The following is a 27,943-nucleotide window of genomic DNA, read 5'->3' as shown; positions in this document are numbered from 1 at the left end:
TGTCTATTATTCCAGAATAAGGGTTACCATAATACTGTCTAATTTCTGCCCAATTTGTAGCAATAATTATATTATAAATATACAATCTGTACTGAGCCTTAATTAGCCATCTGGATAACTACATGCAGAAAAAAATAAATACATACTGTATATTTTTAAAGTAGTATCATAAGCATATTTAGAGAATAGTTTTTTCGTACCTGTTAAATTTATGTATGATTCCGATAATAATTCCACCAGACACATGAGACTCCTAAATTACACAATATTTATTTATTCATTATTATTTTTTAATCATAATTACTAGCTTTGGGGACTCTTTTTTAATTGACATTTAACATAACCTAACAAACAGATGTCTCTCCTACACTTTATTCCACTAAACTGATTTTTAAATGTCATCCCCAAAAGCATCAGTCAGATAAGATGGTAGAGTTTACACAGATTGTTTGCAAATAAACATTTCCAGACTTTCTACACATTAAATTTTAAAATATTTAGCCACTTATGTATATGACACACATGAACTAGCACTGTCTAACTGTGAAGAACTGTCAAAATGCACTGAGACAAGAGGCGACCATCAAGTGCTTAAAAATTAGCATATGAGCCTACCTAGGTTTAGCTTTCAACAAAGAATACAAAGAGAATAAAGAAATTTTATGATAAAAGTATATTGGAAATTTGTTTAAAATTACATGCCCTATCTGAATCATGAAAGTTAAAATTTTGACTTGACTGTCCCTTCAACCCCCACTGCAATTTATATGCATTGTTACCTTTATTATAGGAACCAATCTAGCTCTTGTGTTTTTCTAGTGATCACAATCCTAACATGCTTCTGTCACTGCTAAAAGTCAAAATCTTTATCTCTCAAGAACAACACAAAATAATCATCTGCTTTGTTAATATTCCGATCTCATAATTCAAAAATGAAATGCACAGGATTAAGTATAGAAAAAATGGCAATTTCAGGGGTTAGTGATTTCATTACAGGATTACGGGCCTGTATGTTGATTGATTCTTTTTAATAGCATGTAGTGCTAATAGGTGGTGTTTGTTTATAAGTATACTGGGCAGGTGTATTTGTTGGGTTATTGATTTGACTCATTTTCATTATTATTCATTTTTGCAATGTTAATTAATAGAGCAGGTAGCCTTTATATATGTTTGGTAATGTTGCTTCCTAACATCTTGCAATATGGCAGCAAGTAAAATCAGTATTTAGCCTATGCACTAAATCAATGTACATTCAAAAACATTTTTCTGGTACTTAGTAATAACTGTTGAGAGGGTTTATTAAAGGGACATAAACCCCCAAATTTTTTATTCAAATTTTCTTAATTCACTTGGAGTCCTTTGTTGAAACAGCAGCAATGTTATACTGGGAGATAGCTGAGCACATCTAGTGAACCAATAATAAAACATACAGTATATATATATATAAAGGTTGTATTCCAAATACACACACGGCTTCAAGTGTGTTCCAAGCATTTGAAAGCAGCAGGCAACACAGGGAAATTCAAATAATAAGCAGTTTAATCCAGTTCAAAATAAACAGCAGGGCCTTAACCCATAACGTTTCGGTCTACACCTAGACCTTTTTCAAATGGAGTCCATGTGAGAGATACAGAACCCACTAAGTGACTAAGCATATATACACACAAACATTAAACAGAATAAGCCAAATTTTCATAACCCGCGCCAAACTGCCTCCTAGCGATCCGCCCGATTCAAAGAGTGCCCCACGAGTGTCGGCGTGAACGTCGTGACGTCACAGGTAACGGAGACCAGAGTGAGGCCGAAACCTGGAGTCATGGCAACGGTAAACAACCAAGCCGTATGCCACAATACAGAGTGAGACGGAGGGCTAGGGGGTGTGTACAAAAGAGTATGTACACAGCGTAAGGCGCGAGGGGAAGAAATACACAAAAAACATATACATGAAAACAGTGAAACACCACAATATAAGCAAGTGACAAACTACTAATCAAATGATAATCTAATAAGGGAGTGGGCTATGTCATACGCCCCAAAAGGAAAAATTCACATAAAACCTAGAAGTCAATTAAATGTGTTTCATACAAGACCAATCAATACAGATATGTATCAATGGGAGACTACTAGAAATGCAGGGGTCACAACATATGTCAATACATTTATGAGGATTACCTGGGGCACTAATAGTAGGAACAATGTTCCAAAATTGGAAGCGAGGACAAGCATTAAGTCCAACAAGTACAGATCCTATGTATTACTGAGGCATAGGAAAGAAATAATTTATAGCAACAACCAAAGTCAATGGTAGAGTTCAAGCCTTTAGGAGCCATGGTATTGAGGTTAAATATCCACCTGGCTTCCAGGCGCAATAGGGTTGAAGCCCTATCGCCGCCAAGCCTCGGTCGCGGTACGTGGTCCATCAGATGGTTACAGGTTACACAATTGCCACATCTGTAGCATCCCATCTTGGCTTTTGGTAGCCAGGTCCGTCGTTCATAGCAATGCACCGGGTCGTTTAAGACCAGAAGGTCACGTAAGTTTTTGGACCTTTTGTAAACCATACGTGGTGGTGGGAGGTCATAAAACGGAAGGCTGAAGTCTTTTGCCACTATTTTCCAATTCTCTCTGATAGTATCAGATATCACCTCCGAAAGTGGAGTATATGTAGTGATAAAGTTCATTCTGAGATCTTCTTGTTTTTCTCTATTGCGTACCATGAGACTGTCGTGGGTTTGATTTTCAGCAACCAGAAGCTGTTTTTCAATCAGTTGTGAGGGGTAACCACGTTGAAGGAACTTCTGAGCCATTTCAGTAAGTTGTGCTTTTTTATGATGATCTTCGGTGTTGTTACGAACGACCGTCAGGAGCTGCGAGGAGCTTACACCGTTTTTTTGGGTATGGGGATGAAAGCTATTGTAGTGTAGTATAGAGTTTTTGTCAGTTTCCTTATGAAATAAGGTGGTGTGCAGGAAGTCAATACCCATAGAGTCAGTTTTGTATATTTCAAGATCCAAGAAGTGAATTTTTTCAAAATTCCACTCTATTTTAAATTTAATGGTGGAATCTAAATCATTCAGTGATTTGAACCAATGCATAAGTGATGCCGGGGTGCCTCGCCAAACGAGAAACACGTCGTCAATATAGCGATGTTAGAATCTGAAAATCAAACCCGCGACAGTATCATGGTACGCAGTAGAGAAAAACAAGAACTTTGTCACTACATTTACGTGACCTTCTGGTCTTAAACGACCTGGTGCATTGCTATGAACGACGGACCTGATGGTTACAGGTTACACAATTGCCACATCTGTAGCCAAGATGGGATGCTACAGATGTGGCAATTGTGTAACCTGTAACCATCTGATGACTGCAAACAGCTTCCACCATCCTCATACTGACAGGACATACAAGATCAACCATAGGTTGACATGTACATCTGAATTCGTGGTATATGCTATTATCTGCCCGTGCTCTTTATACTATATTGGCAAAATGACTACTACATTCAGAGAACGATTAGCCAACCACAAATCAGCCATACGGCAGGCCATAAAATCGGGTGACTCAGAGCAACCAGTCGCGAGACATTTCGCACAAGCGGGACACTCATTGTCCTCACTGAGGGTACTTCTGATAGACCACGTACCGCGACCGAGGCATGGCGGTGATAGGGCTTCAACCCTATTGCATCTGGAAGCCAGGTGGATATTTAACCTCAATACCATGGCTCCTAAAGGCTTGAACTCTACCATTGACTTTGGTTGTTGCTATAAATGATTTCTTTCCTATGCCTCAGAAATACATAGGATCTGTACTTGTTGGACTTAATGCTTGTCCTCGCTTCCAATTTTGGAACATTATTCCTACTATTAGTGCCCCATGTAATCCTCATAAATGTATTGACATATGTTGTGACCTCTGAATTTCTAGTAGTCTCCCATTGATACATATCTGTATAGATTGGTCTTGTATGAAACACATTTGACTTCTAGGTTTTATGTAAATTTTTCCTATAGGGCGTATGACATAGCCCACTCCCTTATTAGATTATCATTTGATTAGTAGTTTGTCACTTGCTTATATTGTGGTGTTTCACTGTTTTCATGTATATGTTTTTTGTGTATTTCTTCCCCTCATGCCTTACGCTGTGTACATACTCTTTTGTACACACCCCCTAGCCCTCCGTCTCACTCTGTATTGTGGCATACGGCTTGGTTGTTTACCGTTGCCATGACTCCAGGTTTCGGCCTCACTCTGGTCTCCGTTACCTGTGACGTCACGACGTTCACGCCGACACTCGTGGGGCACTCTTTGAATCGGGCGGATCGCTAGGAGGCAGTTTGGCGCGGGTTATGTAAATTTGGCTTATTCCGTTTAATGTTTTTGTGTATATATGCTTAGTCACTTAGTGAGTTCTGTATCTCTCACATGGGCTCCATTTGAAAAAGGTCTAGGTGTAGATCGAAACGTTATGGGTTAAGGCCCTGCTGTTTATTTTGAACTGGATTAAACTGCTTATTATTTGAATTTCCCTGTGTTGCCTGCTGCTTTCAAATACTTGGAACACACTTGAAGCCGTGTGTGTATTTGGAATACAACGTTTATGCTATACTCATTTTGCAGTGCACCGGGTAGCTGCTGGTTTGGTGTGTGCCACTTTATCTACTTTTGTATATATATATATATATATATATATATATATATATATATATATATGCAGCCACCAGTCAGCAGCTAGATTGAAGTAGTACATTGCTTTTTCTAAGCCTACCTAGGTATGTTTTTCAATAAAGGATGCCAAGCTAAAAAAGCAAAGTAGATAATAGAAGTAAAATGTAAAGTTGTTTACAATTGTAAGCTCTGCCTAAATCAAGAAAGTTTCATTTTGACTATACTGTCCCTTTTAGCTGTGGAATTTTATGAGTGAAAATTGGCCCCGTAAAAGTGTCATTAAGTATGTCATTAAGTATTGAAAACTCGAAAAAATCATTCACATAGGGGAAAATGTTCTTAGTATTTTTAAATAGATATTTCTATATATATATATATATATATATATATATCTGTATTTATCCATTTATATGATATTTCTATATATTAAAAAAAACTCTTTACACACCATTGTATATATTTTCAAAACTGTTGTGCCACTATAATTCATTTAAAGGTTAACATCCTATCACACATGTGAGTTGTATTTGCCTTAATGGTTAACACCTGGTAATAATTCCATTATTATAGTCCTGTTAGTGCTTCAACTAGTGCTCCTGCAAGGACCCTTAAAAAGAAGAACATTAGTTGAATGCCTTTTGCAATCATGTTAAAGGAGCTTAATAAAGCAGTTTGAGGACACATTGAGAGCTGATAAATTTGTAGTGTTAAAATGCAGCTATGTTGAATATTTCTAAAGGAGTAGTTTTCTTTCAAAGCAAGACCATGCAGACCTAAGTGACCAAACCAGCAGATGACTAGAATATCCAGCTAAAATAATTTTGGAATAGAACAACATCTGAATCCACAAATCGAGCCTACTTGAACCAAAAATATCCTACCCCTATTTCAAAAACACAATAAAAAACAACTGTAAGTCTAAACTTTCAGTCTAACAGGGGCAAAACAATAAAGAAAATTCACTGTGAAACTTTGGAAATACAACCTGTTTCCTGACACATCAAAATATGTAATATTTGGTTGCAATCAGAGTTCATGCAAGGAGATGACAGCACCACAAAGCAGTGTTTAAAACCCACAATTTTAAAAATAGAGCTGTAAATATTCAGCAGTATGGTGCTTTGACTTGAGTTGGTGACTTGTACAAGATCAACTACACTTTGGCCAAAGTAGAACTCTATAATCAAGAGACATGGCTTCCTTTGGCCTAGATTTGGAGTTTGGCGTTAGCCGTGAAAACCAGCGTTAGAGGCCCCTAACGCTGGTTTCTTACGGACTCTGGTATTTAGAGTTCAGTTACCGACACTCAAAAATCACTCAACGCTCAAATTTCTACCGACACCTCAGACCCAGTAGTAAACATATACCGACAAAATAAACATTCACGAATCACAAAACGAATATTACACAAAGTACACTTACACTCATACAAACACTACACTATGTTTATTTTTAATATTTAATAATTTTTCATCAAAATACAAATGATCAAAGTTGCGAGATCTCGGGTGTTAGAAAAAAAACTACACAAATCCATTTTCCCATTGACTTACATTGACACACGGGAAAAGACCCTCATATACCTACATCTAACTAATAACATTATCACAAATACACTCATCGATGCATACAAACAATATACACCACATGACATACCAAAAATATTTATTTATTACAAAAAGAACACGATTTAGTTACTTTTTCACACAAGCTCATGACGTCACTCACTTTACGAGGAAAGCCAGTCTTATAAAAAAAATTTTACCAAATTTTAGAGCCTCCATTGACTTCTATTGGGAAGACGTGCTTGTGCACGCGAAACTCACATTTCCCTAACGCACGCAAATAGCGTAGACCGAAAAACTCCAAATACCAGCGCTAGAAAATACATGCTTTTATGCTTTAGACCCAGCTATGATAAATAGATCAAGAAATGACTATTTCCCTATGGTGGATTTATGGATTTTAATTATTGAATATTCACAACACCATTAAATTGTTTCAGACTTTTCTATTACATCAACTACAAATCAACATCACTACTAACAAACTTTTTGTTATCAAAATATTACATTTAAACGGACACCAAAATAATGTAAACTTTTCAGGATTCACAAACACTACACAATGGGAAACAATAATAATTTACCTTTATTATTGCATTTCAGTTATTCAACTCATATGCTTGCAGCAACAGCATATCTACATAGGCTTAACACATGATCAGTCATGGATGCACATACATTACTTTTAACATTCACTCATACATGTGCATTCAAATGATGGGGGAAAAACACATTACATTCTCTCTAGGAATCACAAAACAGAACATATGGATTTTACTGTACTTTTAACATCATGATTCCATCACCAGAAACCATTAGGAATTACGTACAACAAGAACATCATTACACCAGATTACAGATGTCACTTTATGGGAAGGAACAACAATGCCAGACCGCTATATAGAAGTCAGCATATGTGGGACACAATCACAATATATACGTATATGTACATAACACGCATCACCCATCACGCAACCACAAAGCACACATTTAGATTTTATTCAGCACACAATAACAATGTAGTACAATACAACAACACAATGAGGATTTCAGAACTACATAGGCAGGTTAATAATATCATGACGTCATTAGAAGATTCAACCATACACATCACAGATTCACGACTGTACCGCCCCTTTCGGAACTTTAACACTCAATACTACAATACAACATATATGTAAAGAACAGTTTGGAACAGCATTATTAGGGAGATTTAAATGGGACAATTAATAAATATTGTCAGATCGCAAATCACTTATATATATAATACTACAGATGACAGCCGGAAGTTATTCAGCATTAGTGCGATTTGAAAGGGACGCATACAATATTGACATCTCGGCAATCACTTATATATACAATACTACAAATGACAGCCAGAAGTTCTTCAGTATTAGTGCGATTTGAAAGGGACGCATACAATATTGACAGCTCGGCAATCACTTATATATATAATACTACAGATGACAGCCGGAAGTTATTCAGTATTAGTGCCATTTGAATGGGACGCATACAATATTGACTGCTCGGCAATCACTTATATATACAATACTACAGATGGCAGACGGGAAGTTCTGAATTCTTATTGCGATTTGAAAGGGACGCATACAATATTGACAGCTCGGCAATCACTTATATATACAATACTACAGATGGCAGACGGGAAGTTCGGAATTCTTATTGCGATTTTAAAGGGACGCATACAATATTGACAGCTCAGCAATCACTTATATATACAATACTACAGATGGCAGACGGGAAGTTCGGAATTCTTATTGCGATTTTAAAGGGACGCATACAATATTCACATCTCGGCAATCACTTATATATACAATACTACAGATGGCAGACGGGAAGTTCTGAATTATTATTGCGATTTTAAAGGGACGCATACAATATTGACTGCTCGGCAATCACTCATATATATACAATACTACAGATGGCAGATGTTAATTTATTGTTTACAAACAATATTGCAGCAACATTGATCGATCACATTCGATGCACATTATACACAACTATGCACTTTCATTCATTTTAGCCTGGACGTGTGCTTGTTACTATAAGATCGCGTTTCATAAATATTGATTACGCATATGATCAAACATTACAAACATGCACTGTATGTGTGATATTTGACACTTTCACATTGAGATTCATTGTTGGAAAACAACATTTCAGCAAACAACCAAAAAACGCCCACTGTGAAAGCATTCGCGCCGCTCACATACAAACAAGTGAATACAATTAACAATCATTACAAACTCACTACCATTGGACTAATTTTACTATAAATCCCCCAAACAACATGGCCAATGCATCACTTGTGATCCACATCAGATCAAGTGCATACCTTGTTACGCTGTTTTGAAAGATGGATGACGATGACATGGTAGACGCTGCTGGTGCTGCTATTGGCGAACTAGCTGTTGGTCGAATCAGGCAACTCAGGCGGCTCAGACTGAGATGAAGGGGTCGTCTGGTTCGAGGTCCTCCTGTCTACAGGGTGAGACCCACCTTAGAAAACATGAGCGACTTTGAGGTTTATGATAAGTATCGGCTCAATCGCGAACAGCTCATTGGCCTTTACGATCTTCTTAAACCTCATTTGGAGCCACGTATAAGAATAAGGACTGCTGTTACCGCCATGAGTAAGATGCTAAGCTGTCTATACGTCCTGGCCTCCGGGAGTTTTCAATCCGGAGAACTGTACATGCATGGCCTGGCTCAAGGTACATTCTCTGTGGTGTTTGATAACTTTCTGGATGCCATGGTACGTATCAGTAAGCAATACATAGGATTCCCACAGAATGATGGTGATTGGAGGCGCCTGAAGCGGGAATTCTTTGATATTGCTGAATTGCCCAATGTCTTGGGAGCCATAGATTGTACCCACATTGCGCTGCGTGCTCCAATTGATGACTTGCCCTTCAGAAATCGCAAACATTTTCATAGCCTCAACGTGCAGTATGTTTGTGACGCACGGATGAGGATTATGCATGTGTGTGCGAATTTTGGAGGGGCTAGTCATGATGTCCGCATCCTCTCTCTGTCGTCCCTGTGGAGACCGTTTGAGGAAAGACAAATGCCCCCTGGTTATCTCGTTGGTGAGTATTTGTGCACAACATGGTTAATTAGTTTGACAATTGCCACTGTAGTTTTAAAATGTTAGCGTAATGTTCAGCTATAGGATGCAATTTAACCATTTATTTTTTTCCCCCGCTAATGTCTAGTTTTAGTTCAATGCAGATATGTAGCATGTCTTACCTTAAATGCTCAGATAGAGAATGCAATGTAACCATGTAGTTTGCATTTTACACAAGGTTTGGTTTAGGAGAAATACGCATATGTAGCATGTCTTAGCTGAAATGGCAAGATATTAGGTAATGCAATTTAACCATGTCATTGTCTCTTTCCGCTAATGTCTAGTTTTAGTTCAATGCAGATATGTAGCATGTCTTACCTTAAATGCTCAGATAGAGAATGCAATGTAACCATGTAGTTTGCATTTTACACAAGGTTTGTTTTAGGAGAAATACGCATATGTAGCATGTCTTAGCTGAAATGGCAAGATATTAGCTAATGCAATTTAACCATGTCATTGTCTCTTTCCGCTAATGTCTTTTAGTTCAATGCAGATATGTAGCATGTCTTACCTTAAATGCTCAGATAGAGAATGCAATGTAACCATGTAGTTTGCATTTTACACAAGGTTTGGTTTAGGAGAAATATGCATATGTAGCATGTCTTAGCTGAAATGGGAAGATATTAGCGAATGCAATTTAACCATGTCATTGTCTCTTTCCGCTAATGTCTTTTAGTTCAATGCAGATATGTAGCATGTCTTACCTTAAATGCTCAGATAGAGAATGCAATGTAACCATGTAGTTTGCATTTTACACAAGGTTTGGTTTAGGAGAAATATGCATATGTAGCATGTCTTAGCTGAAATGGGAAGATATTCGTGAATGCAATTTAACCATGTCATTGTCTCTTTCCGCTAATGTCTTTTAGTTCAATGCAGATATGTAGCATGTCTTACCTTAAATGCTCAGATAGAGAATGCAATGTAACCATGTAGTTTGCATTTTACACAAGGTTTGGTTTAGGAGAAATATGCATATGTAGCATGTCTTAGTTGAAATGGCAAGATATTAGCTAATGCAATTTAACCATGTCATTGTCTCTTTCCGCTAATGTCTACTTTTAGTTCAATGCAGATATGTAGCATGTCTTACCTTAAATGCTCAGATAGAGAATGCAATGTAACCATGTAGTTTGCATTTTACACAAGGTTTGATTTAGGAGAAATACGCATATGTAGCATGTCTTAGATGAAATGGGAAGATAGAGAATAATATTGAACTAGATTTTTTTTTTTTTTTTTTTAAACATTTGTTAGTGGATTATCGTGTACAAAACTTTTTTTTGGACTCCAAATACTATTTTGAGTATTCTGTTTGAATTATGTTCTGTTCATAATTTATAGGTGATTCTGGGTACATGAGCCGGCCTTGGCTCATTACCCCCTTGCGTAGCCCGACTGATGTGTCTGAGGAGCGCTACAATAGGGCTCATAAGAGAACCAGGGCGGTGGTTGAATGGATGTTCGGGCTCCTGAAGATGAGGTTCAGGTGCCTGGACAGGTCGGGAGGAGCCCTCCAGTACAACCCAAAGAAGGTGGCTAAGATCGTTGTAGCCTGTAGCGTCCTGCATAATATTGCACAGCGGGCTGGGATGCTGCAGGGCGTCCCGGCACACCGAAACCTCCTCAGAGATGAGGAGGATGATCCTGTTCTAGAGGGGCCATTCCGGTACGAGGGGCTCAATGTCAGAGCAGACATCATCAACCGCCACTTTAGATGGTAAATAATAGAAGTTAGACTGGAGTATTGTCAATAGATGTGAACTCTAGGGAAATGACAAGTAGAGAATTGTGCAAACATGTTAGGATTGTTCATCAAATGCTAAAAATGTGTTTCATTTATTAATATAGGTGATGCTCTGGGCATTGGGTCCTGTAGCGAGTCTTTGCCACCTGGTTTTTAAAGAGGACATCAGATGGTAAGTATAAATGTATGGACTGTTGCTGGCATGAATTGTACACAAATACATCATATGGCATACATTTTCTAAACTAGTATTTAGTTTACACATTACTTAAAATGTAAATACTCAAAGGGATCCTCTAGCATAACTATCCTCTAGCATGACTATGGTTCAATGTCACACATTAGAGGTTCGTCCTGCTCAATATGACTCATCTTCACACTTGATAGAACATAACACAAGATGCTACACACGCTTAGTAAGCTAGTGACAGAAATTTATTCTGAAATGGGGGGTGGGAGAGGGGTACAGAACTGATTCACACACTTGTAGTAATTTTTATTAAACTTTTTCTGCCATTAGGGAGCTGACTTAATCTAAAGACTGAAAGGGAAGAATTAGAAGCCTGACAGTGAAGATTGCCCAGACTGACAGTGGAAAAAGCCAAGATTGAAATATACCAATGGGATCATGTCTGGCATTATCTTTCCAATCTGCTGACCTTGAAAACCATACAAAGACATGTTCACATGGTAAGTGCCAACTATTTGATAGAATAAGGCTGTGGAGTAATCCTATTGGAGACACTTAGATTAATTTCTAATTTTTAGATGGTATTTCACAGTCCTCTATTTTTGAAATGATGAATAACACACCTATTGAAGATCAAATGTTTACCCCTGAATTGACTTTCAAAGACCATGCATTATCCAGGTTGGTGTACCAATGTATGCTAGTTAAGAATCACAGGAAGAATGTTGAATATTAGTAGCTTACATACATTAGTCATATTTAGTTCATAATTAGATATTTAGGGATCACAGTCAGACACTTAGATGATTTTACTTTTTTAGATGGTATCTCACAGTCCTCTATTTTATGAACTGATGAATAAGACACCTATTGAAGATCAACTGTTTACCTCTGAATTGACTTTCAAAGACCATGCATTATCCAGGTTGGTGTACCAATGCATGCTAGTTAAGAATCACAGGAAGAATGTTGAATATTGGTAGCTTACATACATTAGTCATACTTATTTCATAATTAGATATTTAGGGATCACAATCAGAAAAAGGAATACATATTATAGTTGATATAGAGGTATTTGAATGGACATGAAATATTACATTTATGTTCAGCATACATATATATTATTGAAATGTGATATACATTATTATGTAGAATTAGAAATTCAGATATTTAAATTTATTTTTTATTACACAATAGAATGGTGTATGTTTGTTTTTGTTTTTTAAATTTAATTAATAAATATCTTGATAAAATGTTGAACAAAGTTAGAGCATAGACACAAGATGATTGTAAATGTATTTTATGAATATTTGACAACGTGTGTATTAACTTTGTTTAAAAAAAAATTTTTTATTTCAGATTGTCATCTGATGACTTCCAGGAATATTTTTTTTGTTTTTGTTTCAGAAACTTTGAATTTTTTAAATGGTAATAATAAACATTTTAGTGTTAAATACACTCTTTTGAACAGATTATAATAAATATCCAGATAATCTGTCGATAAAAAACAATTTGACTCCCATGACTGGTAGTTGGCTATTTGACAAGCACATGCATAAGATCAAATAATGCATTAATTTTAGAAAATCCACTGATTCAGAGAATATTACATTAAACTATCTTTTTTTAAATTAATTTGGGGAGTGAGATCCATCGATGCTTTTCTTTGGAAATTCTTAGATGTTAAAATAATTTCGGATATGTAGTCAAAATTTGACATAAATTATTTCTTTTCACTTTTAAGAAGGGGAAGTGGTTCAATTACATTAAAGTGACAGTGTTGTTGAATGTAAAATTAATTTTATAAGATCTTCCTTAGGTATCTCAAAACATTATTTTCTAAATTCTTTTAATTTTTACATTTATAAATGTTAGGTCATTTAACTTGATATTTTTCACAAGCTAGTTATTGGATGCCAGGTTAATCAATTTAATTTTCTAGTGGAGTCATTTAACTATAGTTATTAATATTATGTAGTTTTTAAAATCTTACCTCTTGGGTTAGACATCACATATCTATATATAATTTTCATTCCCCTTTAGTTTATTTTGACAATGTTAAATCAACATTCCAAATGTTTTGGTCCTTAAAGGGACATTCAAAAAGTATATTGTGTATTGATTTTTCAATAATTCATAAAAGAATTTAAACATATTTAGAAAGTACTATAGAATTACATTCAGTCTTTAAATATAATTTGAAAAAGATACATCAATGCACATATCTTAGTCAATTACATAAGGCATCTATGTGCAACAAACAATCAGCATCAAAATAGCCTATGTAGATATGTATTTAATCCAAGAATATATAATTACAATCTAATGATTGAATACCAAAACATATTAAGTTGTTCAAATATTATAATCTTATCCAAATGCATACATAACATATAGCTTAATGTCCCTCTAAGCTGAAGACTCCGAAATACCTCCTTTACAATATATATTTCAGTCAGTGTGTAAAACAATCCAGAAGTTAATCTAAATTTGCTTTACTCATATGTTATACTAATTTAGCAAAAGGAAGGTGCTTAGGTTTCTGATTTTTAAAGCATTATTGTGAAATGTTTCTTTAAAGGGACATGAACTCAAAATATACTTAAAGGGAGACAGTTTAAAAATTAATGATTTATACATTCTGAATAAGTATTCTATTTTAAGCAACTTTAAAAATTGTCTCATATTATGAATGTTCCTTGTGATGTTGCTATCATTACTTTAAAAATAAGGCATTAAATAGATAATTTATTTGCTTCAGTACTCTGGACAGAACTTGGTTTTTTTGGTTGGATTAATTTATCCAACAATCATCAAGGACAACCCAGGTTTTTGGAAACAATTGTCCGTAATCTAAAATATCATTATTGATTTGCAAAGAAAGATAACAAGATAATTCTTAACATTTGATAATCGGATTAAATTATAAAGTTGTTTAACATTTCATGCTCAATCTGAATCACGAACGCTAAATTTGTTTGGACAGTGTCCCTTTAACAGATTTAAAGAGTGTATTTACTTCTCTTCTTATCTTGACATACTTTGCTTGAAAAGCATATCGAGATAGGCTCAGTAGATGAAGATTGGTGGATGCACAGAGATGCCTTATGTGATTGGCTCAACCATGTGCATTTAAATTTCTTCTGTTGAGGATATCTAAATACTAAGATAAATTGAGTTACATTTTAAATTCTAAACAATTTTCTATCTCTACAGATCATTTGATACAATTGTTTGTTTGTAATGTCTATTTAAAAATAAAGACGCCATTGCACAATAACATATATGAGCACTTCAGACAAATACAAGCTCGAGGTTTATTTACTAATAACAAACAAACCTGTAGTTTAACATTTATAAACAGATTATCCAAGTTACTGACATTATAACCTGAATTTGAACATTCAGAAATATTGTGTGGGAAACGCATCTTGAAACACCAGATTAGCATCTTTAAACATTAGAGTCTAATGTCACTCAATAGCACACAATCAATGTGCATTATAAATACATTTAATAGAGCAATATCAATACTTCACAATAAGTCAAGAAATGGATTTTATGAACAATAAAGACATACAATATTAAATGTGTATTTGTATTAAAGAAACAGACCGTTATTAAACCGAGAAATGTCTACAACATTTACTAATGTGACAGTATTAGATTTTAAAGAGAATTTAATCATTAATATTTAACGGATCACGGATATTAAATCTGCGTCACACATATCCGCATGACAGGCCCATGAGTTACAAATAAGTCTACATGAAAAATGAAGTTACAGCACCACCAGGAGGTATGTGTATGGAAGTTGCTAAGATATGAAACATTAAGGAACGGCCAATCAGAGTTCATCACACAAACACAACTTGAGTCAGGATGGTCTCACAGACATTCTAACAATATTTCAAACTTTTATCCAATCAGATGTACAGATAACTTGTCCTATGGTGCATCTCATGTTTACTTCACCATATAAAAGTCCATTACACGTTGCCATCTTTGTCAGTTCTCTAATGCCTGCAGGCAGTATATATTATTATTATATATTATATATTCTACAACCCAGCAGGCATGAAACCTCCCAGGTTCACCAAGCAGGAGAGCACTGCACTGGTCCACGCCGTCAAGGACTTTTATCCCCAGCTGTTTGGGAACAAGAGGAGGTTGACAGATGCGCCTGTTAAGAAGGCCCTCTGGGAGTCTATCACCAATGCGGTTAAATTGGTGTGTGACGTCCAGAGGAGCCAGGATCAAATCATGAGGAGATTCGGAGATATGAGGTTGCGCTTAACAAAAAAAGTCAACCTCATAAGGGACTGGGTACAAGACCGTAAAAGAGGGGGCCAAAGAAAGGCCCCGCGGAAACTATACCTACTCCCTTATGAGGTGACTTTATGCGAGCTCCTCAATCTCCGGGTCCCCAAAAGATTTAGATCCTCGCCATCCTCGGCCTCCTCTTCTTCCCTCCCAGCTGCGGGATCTGAAAGTCCTGACGCGGGGGCCAGGGCAGCTGCTTCTCCGTCCGGTGGCCTGGGAGGAGATGATGGAGAATCTGAACCAGGTAACTATCCAACTTCATATAATATCTTAATATTTGATTTATTTTTAAAAAATGTGTATATAGTCAGATACTAAACCTATACAGATCTCACAACATACACTACATATGATGTTTAGATATCTGATTTTAGATTAGTGACACATGAAATAGGAATGATGTTTCTTGCGCTCTACAGAATATGCGTCACAGAGCGAAAATGGAATTGCGCATACACGTTAACATGGGTTAGCTGTAAGTGGCATTGCTTTATACATGTTGGTCAAGTGACGGATGCGTAATTCCCCTTGGAATCATTGCGCAATGATCGCGAAAATGGAATTGCGCATACACGTTAACATGGGTTTGCTGTAAGTGGCATTGCTTTATACATGTTGGTCAAATGACGGATGCGTAATTCCGCTTGGAATCATTGCGCAATGATCGCGAAAATGGAATTGCGCATACACGTTAACATGGGTTTGCTGTAAGTGGCATTGCATTATACATGTTGGTCAAATGACGGATGCGTAATTCCGCTTGGAATCATTGCGCAATGATCGAGAAAATGGAATTGTGCATACACGTTAACATGGGTTTGCTGTAAGTGGCATTGCTTTACACATGTTGGTCAAAATGAAATGTGAATTATTATATATGTGAAGAATACAGTATTCTTATTTTCAATATTATACATAATAAAAAAAGAAGAATCCAAATAAATTATAACATATGCCCATCAATTGATGAGAATGAAATAACACAAAAAAATAATTTAAGCTACAGTAAACAACACAACTGATTGAAAATAAGAGTACAGGATATATTTATCATGAATTGAATTGAGGAAACAATTAACTCATGGGACTACCAAAGGATTAATAGTTTTTAATTGATTTGCTAATAATGCAAAGATTTTAAACATGGCATGATTTGTATTAATGATATCCAATCCTCATTTAATATATTACAGATCTGGATATTGGTGCTGGATCCTCAAGGCAGGGCTTGTCACAGTATGGTATGTCTCATTTTAATTGACATTTGTCTTAGAAACATGGACAGAACATTACATACTAATCCACATTGTTCAATATTTATATGTATCTTCAAAATGGATTTTAAAACTTTTTGCAAATAAGAATAAATAAAACCAAAAAATAGGATTACATTGTAAGACTACTCTGATTTTGTTTGGAATTTAAGATATCCCATCTATTCTGGATGTCTTAATTTTAATTTTAGGTATAGCTTTTCAGCACAACAGGCTTAGGTGCTGCACGTCACCCAGGGACCACTGCCTAAGTCCCCAGTACATAAATCAAAGGAAAAGCAGGCAGGTGACAGCAGATGCAATATTCTTTTATTAAGGAGGTAAAAAAGGCAACGTTTCGGGATTAGTCTCCCTTATTCATGCCATACCTGATACAAACTAACAAGTGACTTATATACATGTGTACCACTAGGTGGCGCTCAAGTGTATTTAACTCTTTCTTATCAAACACTTAACTTATGAGTAAGTTAAGTGTTTGATAAGAAAGAGTTAAATACACTTGAGCGCCACCTAGTGGTACACATGTATATAAGTCACTTGTTAGTTTGTATCAGGTATGGCATGAATAAGGGAGACTAATCCCGAAACGTTGCCTTTTTTACCTCCTTAATAAAAGAATATTGCATCTGCTGTCACCTGCCTGCTTTTCCTTTGTCTTAATTTTAATGTAAGAATCTTTGAATGTCCAATTTATATTCTTCCCTTGTGTATTGCTTAATCTTATTTGTATACATTTTTTTAAAAATACACACAATTTTGCATATGTTTAGATTTTAAAAATATAGATTCCATTTTTGAAATTGATCATGTCATTTAAGGAACATGCCAACTAAATTTTACATAGAATTAATTTTAAACGTGATTTTATTGTTTTGTTTAAACATTTTATGAGCTACATTGAGTCAGTCTATTGTTTTAGTTCTTAAAAAAATGAATGGATTTTGGTTTAGGTTAAACAATGCATTACTGGTATTATCCGGCTGTTTTTCTATGCATACATTGGCATATTTCCAAAAGTTAAAATCATGTGTTCAGATAACAGTAATACATAGTTTAAAAAAGTATACAATTACACATTTAGAGCTTCATGTCCCTTTAATAGATGAAAATTAAATAATTCTTAGGATATCCTTAAATAACATATTAGATTGGAATTGCATGCTCAATCCCATTCATTACATCAACATATGGAGTCGAGAATTCATTAACACCAACATTGTCAAATCAATATAATTTTATATTAAAGTGATACTGAGCTAAAATTATTAATGTTGTCATTCAGATAGAGCATGCAATATTAATCAACATTTAAATATAATACTATAATCATATGTGAAATATTCTATTGCTAAATGTATTTTAAAATCAAGAATGTACGTTTATCTGCAGCTCAATTTTGGTTGACCAACCTGGGTTTTGATTGATGATTGGTGGATACCTTCAACAAACAATATTTATTGAATCCAATATTGCTTATCTGCCTTTAAGATTAAAATGTAGCAACATTCCAATTATAATAGGAGTAAATGTTAAATCATTTGGAACAGTTTGAACAGTGAAATCAATGATTGAAATGTCCCTTTAAGGGACATGTCAGTGTCCCTTTAATAAACAATAGATTCATTCATCTTTACATTCTTTGGATTAGACAATATTGATATATAATTCACATATTCACTGTTGGAGTTACTTTATAGATATCAGCATACTCTAACAGCACCATGATTACATATTTGTACTAATCAATTTGGTTTTGTATTGTGATAAATATTTGTTGTGTCCTAAACAAGATTACTGTACATTGCACAAATGGCTCGATGCGCCACATGTCTTTGTTTATATTTGTCAACAGCTGTTATTCAAAATGTGGTTTGTGTGTATTCTTTTAAGAACATTGATCAATGGGTATATTTAGATATGCAATAGCATCGTATGAGATGAGTTTGATGTCTTATATAGTTAGAAATTAAACATATGTTCAATACATCATTTTTAACAGAATCCCCTTTATTCAATCAAGCATTTTTTAGGATAATGACTGCTCTATTCTTCACATTTTCAAGTTGATTATTCTTAAAAATCGCTACAGATGTGATTTAGTGCTATCCCAAATGTGTTCACTAATATATATCTATATCATTCATAGAGAGAGTTGGTGTGGGGAGCCCCGAGGAATCCAGCACTGACACAGAGCCGCCTTTGCGGTCTCCTGGTAAGTCCATTGACTCATTTATATGTCATTGAAGGTGTATTGGTAATCAATATTATGAGCATGATTCTGATGAAGCATAACATTTGAAACAAACATATAATTTACTCCTCTGATTATATATTAATTTTCTTGGAATATTGAAAGATTAATAATTAAAACTTTCTTAGTCTATACCTTTGTTATTCAGAAGATGTATAGCATATGTTTGTTTCCATGTTCATTTTTGACAACAGTCATCAAGTGATACACACATGAGAAATCTTAAATGTTCTATGTACTATGCTTTTATGATTTTAAAATTAATACAAACAATACATAGAAAATCTGAATAATTGAGAATAACAAATCTAATGTCATTTGTATGCTCCATCAAAATGATGTAAATCATAACTTTGGGTGTGTATATCTTTAATGCAACATTGATGTGTGTCTTTGATCAACAGTAACATATGTTATAATATCTGATCTTAACGTGTACACAACATGTTATGTTTTACAGAGATTGATTTAACATGTGTGACGGAGGAGGAAGAGGCTGCCTTGGAGTCTGATGGTATTTGAAATATATCTATCATGTTTCCAACATGTTGCTTTATTTGAAATCATTTTATTGAAGACATTCAAAGTCTACAGCTTTTGCACTTTAAAAAGGAATATTATTTGTCTGTTCAAATACACTACTGCCCCCTTTCTATATCAGGCAGCATGAAAATCTGCTTTGATGTTTTTTTTTTTTTTTAATTTATAATTCATGCCATCATTATGTCACATGCATATTCCAGGCCAAAACACAATAATAATGTTATAATTGTACAGACAGTCATTGATATTCATCATATGCATACCATATCCTCATTTCATAATTGTTTAGAAATTCAAACACACTTCTAAGTATATTGAAAACATAATCAATTTGAAATGCGTTGATTTGATTTCATGATGTATGAGATGTTAATATATTTGGATTATTTTTTTCAGATGGATCCTCAACCTCTGGTCATCTGGTTTCCGCTCCTGCCCAGTCCCCTGCCCAGGCCCAGAGCCCAACCACTGCCCAGGCCCAGACCCCTGCCCAGGCACAGACTCCTGCCCAGGCCCAGACCCCTGCCCAGGCCCAGACCCCTGCCCAGGCCCAGACCCCTGCCCAGGCCCAGACCCCTGCCGGCCCTTCCCATTTGTCATTTCCTGTCCCTCCCAAAAAACACCCCTTCCCTGTCCCTCTCAAAACACGCCCCTTCACCCCCCTTCGCCGCTCTCCCCGTATTATGGCCCGTACAGCTGCCCAGACCCCAACTCACCACTCCCCAGCTGTACGGCCTACCCCGGAGCAGCAGCTCATCCCTCCCCAACCCAATCCCATCCCTCCCCAACCCAATCCCATCCCTCCCCCCTGTCTCAACCTTTATTGTCCTGGGTGTCGGATTGTCCTTCCCAGGCACAGCTGTAAGTATCATTCAAAATCCACATTATAAGATGCTTAAAGGTACACTGAAGGCTAATTGTTTCTATTGTGATTCAAATAGAGCATGCAATGTTAATCAAATTTATAATTTACTACTCTTATGAATTATTCTTCATTCTCTTGCTATCTTTATTGAAACAAAGAAATGGCTAGAATTAATTTTAAATAGAAAATAATTGTGGACATCATTTCTTTATTGTTGGATGAATGTATCCATCAACCAGCAGGGACAACCAAAGTTGATAAACAAATATGGCCTGCCCTATAAACCTACATTCTTGAATTCAAAATCTAGCTAGAGAATTCTAACATTTAAAGAATATGTGTAATTTTTTCATATTTCTAATGTCATGCTCTATCTGAATCAGTCAATTAAATATTTAGGTTCAGTGTCCCTTTAATTTGATATCACTACATATACCAATCACCACTACTTGGATTCAACAATTTATGTACAAATGTTGATACATTATCTCTTGTCTAAACCAGTGGGAATGTAATTTCTTCAGGTTGCTATGTTTACACAGCTTGTCCTCAACGCCAAAATGTTTAAGGATAGGTGTGCCTACCACAGTATAATTAAAATATTTAAATTGCTAATGTAAGTACAATGTAAATCCTTTAACAAGATTTGATACACTCAAGCTGTATAAGTGGATCATCGAAAACCAATTAAAGGGGACAACATGTTTGAGTAAACTGTCCCTTTAATGATTTCGGTCTGTCTGAATAACATATTTAATGTGTAAAGAATCAATTTAAACAAATTGATGTAAAGAATGATTTGTCTTTATGATGACAATGTATCTTTGCTTATTTTTTCGTCTATTGTGTAATTATCCTTAATATTTGATTTATTCTTTATTTTAGGCTGTGACTCAGCATGGCTCATGCTAGAAGGTATAGCACGAGTAGAGCAGGCCGTGTTGAGGAACGCAGCTGTCCTGAGAGGGATGAACGACACCATGCAGGCCCAGCTCCGGGTTCTGTTTTACAGAGATTGATTTAACATGTGTGACGGAGGAGGAAGAGGCTGCCTTGGAGTCTGATGGTATGTGAAATATATCTATCATGTTTCCAACATGTTGCTTTATTTGAAATCATTTTATTGAAGACATTCAAAGTCTACAGCTTTTGCACTTTAAAAAGGAATATTATTTGTCTGTTCAAATACACTACTGCCCCCTTTCTATATCAGGCAGCATGAAAATCTGCTTTGATGTTTTTTTTTTTTTTTTAATTTATAATTCATGCCATCATTATGTCACATGCATATTCCAGGCCAAAACACAATAATAATGTTATAATTGTACAGACAGTCATTGATATTGATCATATGCATACCATATCCTCATTTCATAATTGTTTAGAAATTCAAACACACTTCTAAGTATATTGAAAACATAATCAATTTGAAATGTGTTGATTTGATTTCATGATGTATGAGATGTTAATATATTTGGATTATTTTTTTCAGATGGATCCTCCACCTCTGGTCATCTGGTTCCCGCCCCTGCCCAGTCCCCTGCCCAGTCACAGACCCCTGACCAGGCCCAGAGCCCAACCACTGCCCAGGCCCAGACCCCTGCCCAGGCCCAGACCCCTGCCGGCCCTTCCCATTTGTCATTTCTTGTCCCTCCCAAAAAACGCCCCTTCCCTGTCCCTCCCACAACACGCCCCTTCACCCCCCTTCGCCGCTCTCCCTGTATTATGGCCCGTACAGCTGCCCAGACCCCAACTCACCACTCCCCAGCTGTACGGCCTACCCCGGAGCAGCAGCTCATCCCTCCCCAACCCAATCCCATCCCTCCCCAACCCAATCCCATCCCTCCCCCCTGTCTCAACCTTTATTGTCCTGGGTGTCGGATTGTCCTTCCCAGGCACAGCTGTAAGTATCATTCAAAATCCACATTATAAGATACTTAAAGGTACACTGAAGGCAAATTGTTTCTATTGTGATTCAAATAGAGCATGCAATGTTAATCAAATTTATAATTTACTACTCTTATGAATTATTCTTCATTCTCTTGCTATCTTTATTGAAACAAAGAAATGGCTAGAATTAATTTTAAAAAGAAAATAAATGTGGACATCATTTCTTTATTGTTGGATGAATGTATCCATCAACCAGCAGGGACAACCAAAGTTGATAAACAAATATGGCCTGCCCTATAAACCTACATTCTTGAATTCAAAATCTAGCTAGAGAATTCTAACATTTAAAGAATATGTGTAATTTTTTCATATTCCTAATGTCATGCTCTATCTGAATCAGTCAATTAAATATTTAGGTTCAGTGTCCCTTTAATTTGATATCACTACATATACCAATCACCACTACTTGGATCCAACAATTTATGTACAAATGTTGATACATTATCTCTTGTCTAACCCAGTGGGAATGTAATTTCTTCAGGTTGCTATGTTTACACAGCTTGTCCTCAACGCCAAAATGTTTAAGGATAGGTGTGCCTACCACAGTATAATTAAAATATTTAAATTGCTAATGTAAGTACAATGTAAATCCTTTAACAAGATTTGATACACTCAAGCTGTATAAGTGGATCATCGAAAACCAATTAAAGGGGACAACATGTTTGAGTAAACTGTCCCTTTAATGATTTCGGTCTGTCTGAATAACATATTTAATGTGTAAAGAATCAATTTAAACAAATTGATGTAAAGAATAATTTGTCTTTATGATGACAATGTATCTTTGCTTATTTTTTCGTCTATTGTGTAATTATCCTTAATATTTGATTTATTCTTTATTTTAGGCTGTGACTCAGCATGGCTCATGCTAGAAGGTATAGCACGAGTAGAGCAGGCCGTGTTGAGGAACGCAGCTGTCCTGAGAGGGATGAACGACACCATGCAAGCCCAGCTCCGGGTTCAGGATTTGACTCTGCGGCAGATCATGCTATTACATTCAAGGCCTGAATCTGGAGCTGGACATGCACAGGACGATGAAGAGGATGACCAGTAAGTGGAGGATCTGGAGATGCTCCAAGGGCGCAGATAAGAATCCTCCGTCCACATGTTGATGTTTTTGTTATTGTTGCCATTTGGCCTTTTTTTAAGTTTATTGTTGTGCCTGTTGCACTCTTTTACCTTGTCATATGTCTCCAATGGGGCTATGCTGGCCCTTGGCAACTCTCTTCATGGACTGTGATGCACTCTGTTACCTTGTCATATGTCTACAATGGGGCTATGCTGGCCCTTGGAAACTCTCTTTATGGACTGTGATGCACTCTGTTACCTTGTCATATGTCTCCAATGGGGCTATGCTGGCCCTTGGAAACTCTCTTCATGGACTGTGATGCACTCTGTTACCTTGTCACATGTCTCCAATGGGGCTATGCTGGCCCTTGGCAACTCTCTTCATGGACTGTGATGCACTCTGTTACCTTGTCATATATCTACAATGGGGCTATGCTGGCCCTTGGCAACTCTCTTCATGGACTGTGATGCACTCTGTTACCTTGTCATATGTCTCCAATGGGGCTATGCTGGCCCTTGGCAACTCTCTTCATGGACTGTAATGCACTCTGTTACCTTGTCATATGTCTCCAATGGGGCTATGCTGGCCCTTGGAAACTCTCTTCATGGACTGTGATGCACTCTGTTACCTTGTCATATGTCTCCAATGGGGCTATGCTGGCCCTTGGCAACTCTCTTCATGGACTGTGATGCACTCTGTTACCTTGTCATATGTCTCCAATGGGGCTATGCTGGCCCTTGGCAACTCTCTTCATGGACTGTGATGCACTCTGTTACCTTGTCATATGGCTCAAATATTCCTTATTTTTACAAGATTATTTATAAACGTTGTTGATGTTTTCTTACATACTAATAAAAGACATGTCATTGCACGATTCTTTGTCCTCATTATTCATTTTATTGATTGAAAGCTCTAGTTTATCTGGTTGATCCTTAAAGGGACCTACCAAAAATAATGGATTTTCAAGAATCATATATGTAATACAATTGTAAATGACTTTAAGATTAACATCTCCAATGTAATTTTATTATTTGTCTTTATATATTTTTCTCAAAGCTTTATCATTGCATGATTATGATTAGCATAGTAATTCTTTTATATATGTATATATAGATTGTTATTTGTGTATATATATATATTTCAATTTTCACATCCATGTGTGTATTTAGAAACTCTGCATGAATTGATGCACCTTTAACAAATGATCTGAGGATTGATACAATGATATAATCCCTGTAAAGTGTTCATTTTATTGAAATAGTATTGTCTCTGTGTATCCTCTTTTAAAAAAAAAAAAATCATGTCCCTTTAAGTGATGGTGAGCACAATTGTTAATGAATGTATTTCCATTTCTAAAGCGTTTTTGTCCTTTTTACATGAACAAGGACATATAATCTTATTAATAAACAATCTTATTGTAATGTTGACAGCACATGTATTTCATTTTCAATTCTATCTTATTGTAAAAGTGTAACCAAATAAATCTCTGTGTGTAATGCGCATATTTTAGATGATGAATATTTTTTACCAAATATCTTAACAAAATACTTCTCCTCCCATATATGGCTATAGGTAGGCTGACCATATTTCAACTTGAATAAATGACACGTTTAATCAATACATGTGTCATTATTGTTATTCCAAAACAATCTAAACATATCTTAAAACATCAATGGCATATGTATTTCTCATGTGTATCTTTTAAATGTTAAAGATATACACCATAGCTATAGTTCAAGGGACAGTCAAGTCCGAAAAGATGATTCATGATTTCGTGACATTCCTAGATAGCAATCTAGACACATACTAGTTACTAAAATATAAATAAGTTTCTTAGTGATATGCCAAGCTGTTAACTGAGTCCTTGTATTGGCTGCGGTTTTTCAGCGATCGTGGATGCGCCATGTTGCTTAAGACGTCACCTGCCAGGCAGTCCAATTATTCCTTGTATTGACTGACGTTCTTACGTGATCAAGAATGTGCCTTTTATTGGATGGCGTTTTGACGCGATCAAGGATGCGCCTTTTTTTTGGCGTTCTTACGTGATCAAGAATGTGCCTTTTATTGGATGGCGTTCTTACGTGATCAAGGAAGCGCCATGTTAATTAAGACGTCACATGCAAAGGTAAAAAAACGTCTGATTGTATTACGTAGTCCCGCAATATTTGTTTGTGCACGTTAAACACGTTTGTGAATGAAGCCAATTTTAAAAACCTTGCGAATATGTATTTTTTGCATCATGTTACATTGTTGACCCGTAGCTGATAAAGACCACCACATTCTCTTTTGATGGATGTCTGGTTGAATAAACGAACGAAAGCAAAATGTTTTCATGCATATGATATTTTGAGGCAAGTGCAAATCTCTATAGTCCATGTTGTTTAATATGTTTGTCAACAATATGTTCCTTTTTCTGAAAAATGACTGTTGTGTTTAATGTTAAAGATATCTAATTCATAAATATGCGCTATTGTGTTAGAATAAAGTAATCAATATGCATTTATCTTTATCATATGCTAAATATATGATGCCGACTTCTTCTAAATGTAATTTCGTCGTATATTTTATTAAAGGTTCATTAGACACTCACATTATAAATCAAAATTTTTAATTTGGTCTCTAGTTAGATAGTCCATTGTTTAACAAATACACGTTTCATTTTGCTTCAGTTCAAATGAAATGTAAGTAATTTTCAGACTCCTCGCCAAGCCTCTAAGTTTCATGTGAGTACCATCTCCAGCTTTCTCCTGTTTTGTGTATGATGGTGTATTGTCTTGTTTTACGGTTGTAATGGGGGTTCATCTATATTTTCAATAGAGCTAACCCGATTTTCTTTGAAAGTGTTTAAAGCTTTGTAATATTGATATCAGTATATGTTAATCTTGTTGTTTCTAGTAGTGTCTATTACATACAGTTCTGTTAAAAATATAGTATACTGTCCCTTTAATGCAAATGTTGATTTTTGGATCATGTAAGAGTTCCACATTGGTTAATCTCCAAATATATTATTGTTAGCATATTTTCACCCCCCACTCCTAAAAGGACTTTAAACCATATTCATTGTTAAAACAAATGTCTTTCTAAAAATAAATTAACACAATAATGTCTCTTTAAGAAAATAGACTTTATTTAACACGTCAATATAAATCTGATTTCAATATTTATTGTTTGAACAAGTACATGTAGATATACCAACAATCTTCAAATATATGTTAGCATATGTAATTTTGTTAAAGGGACAGTTTAGAAAACAAATAATGTTTTGCATTATTCTAAAAGTCAATTTTGTAATATCAATGATATCAAATGTTTCTCACCAATTAATCATTTGTCTGTGTTTATTTTAATTTGCTAGCTAAACCTATGAGGTTTGTGTGCTCATTTCTTCGAGCTTGAAGAGTGCATGTAATCATTATACAATTTGACCACTAGAGGGCATTTGGATAGCATTTGTATATGTAAAACCTTGTGCTCATACAGCATATTATTTACCATGTATTGATCATTGATATCTAAAATGTTGTTATGTCAGAACAACAAATAAGTGGTCATTTTTCATAGTCATAGATACAAGGGTAAGCACATAAGTCACACGTATTTCTCCATGTTTTGTTGTTTCCAACTTGATAATGCGTAATACAGTGTTTTCTTTGTAATCAATAATTTTCTGACTGTCCCTTTAAGCTGTGTTATTGGCATTCAAACAGTAATATGCCATCATGGATAATTGTAATGGTAATTTTATTTGCGAATCGGGAAACAGTTTGGACATCACATCACAGAAACCAATCAATATCATGAACAAGGATAGGTATGTGATGATGTGGTTTTCACACACTTATAACCCACACTCTGCAAACAATCTGCCTCCATGGACCCGGTCCCATAGAAGTAGATTATATACAGAGTGTGGTCCACAAGTGTATGAAAACCACATCATCACATACCTATCCATTACACATTAAATAAAAAAAACATTAAACATGAAAACAAATACTTACTTCCTCTTCCTTCCCCTCTTCCCACGGGGCTGAGGCTCTGGGAGGGGCAACTGCCGACTCTGACGAGTTCTCCTTGGAGATGTTGTGGGAAGAGTGGAAGGAAGAGTACTGGGACGACCAAGGTGAGGAGGAGAAGATGGCTGAGGAGGAGAAGATGGCTGAGGAGGAGAAAATGGCTGAGGAGGAGAAGATGGCTGAGGAGGAGAAGATGGCTCGGCAGGAGGAGATGGCCCGGCAGGAGAAGATGGCCTGGCAGGAGAAGATGGGCCGGCAGGAGAAGATGGGCCGGCAGGAGAAGATGGCCCAGCAGCAGGAGGCCCAGCAGCAGGAGGCCCAGCAGCAGGAGGCCCAG

This window comes from Bombina bombina, chromosome 1, assembly GCF_027579735.1.
Source record: "Bombina bombina isolate aBomBom1 chromosome 1, aBomBom1.pri, whole genome shotgun sequence".
In the NCBI taxonomy this organism is placed as follows: Eukaryota; Metazoa; Chordata; class Amphibia; order Anura; family Bombinatoridae; genus Bombina; species Bombina bombina.
This window is presented reverse-complemented; position numbering follows the sequence as displayed.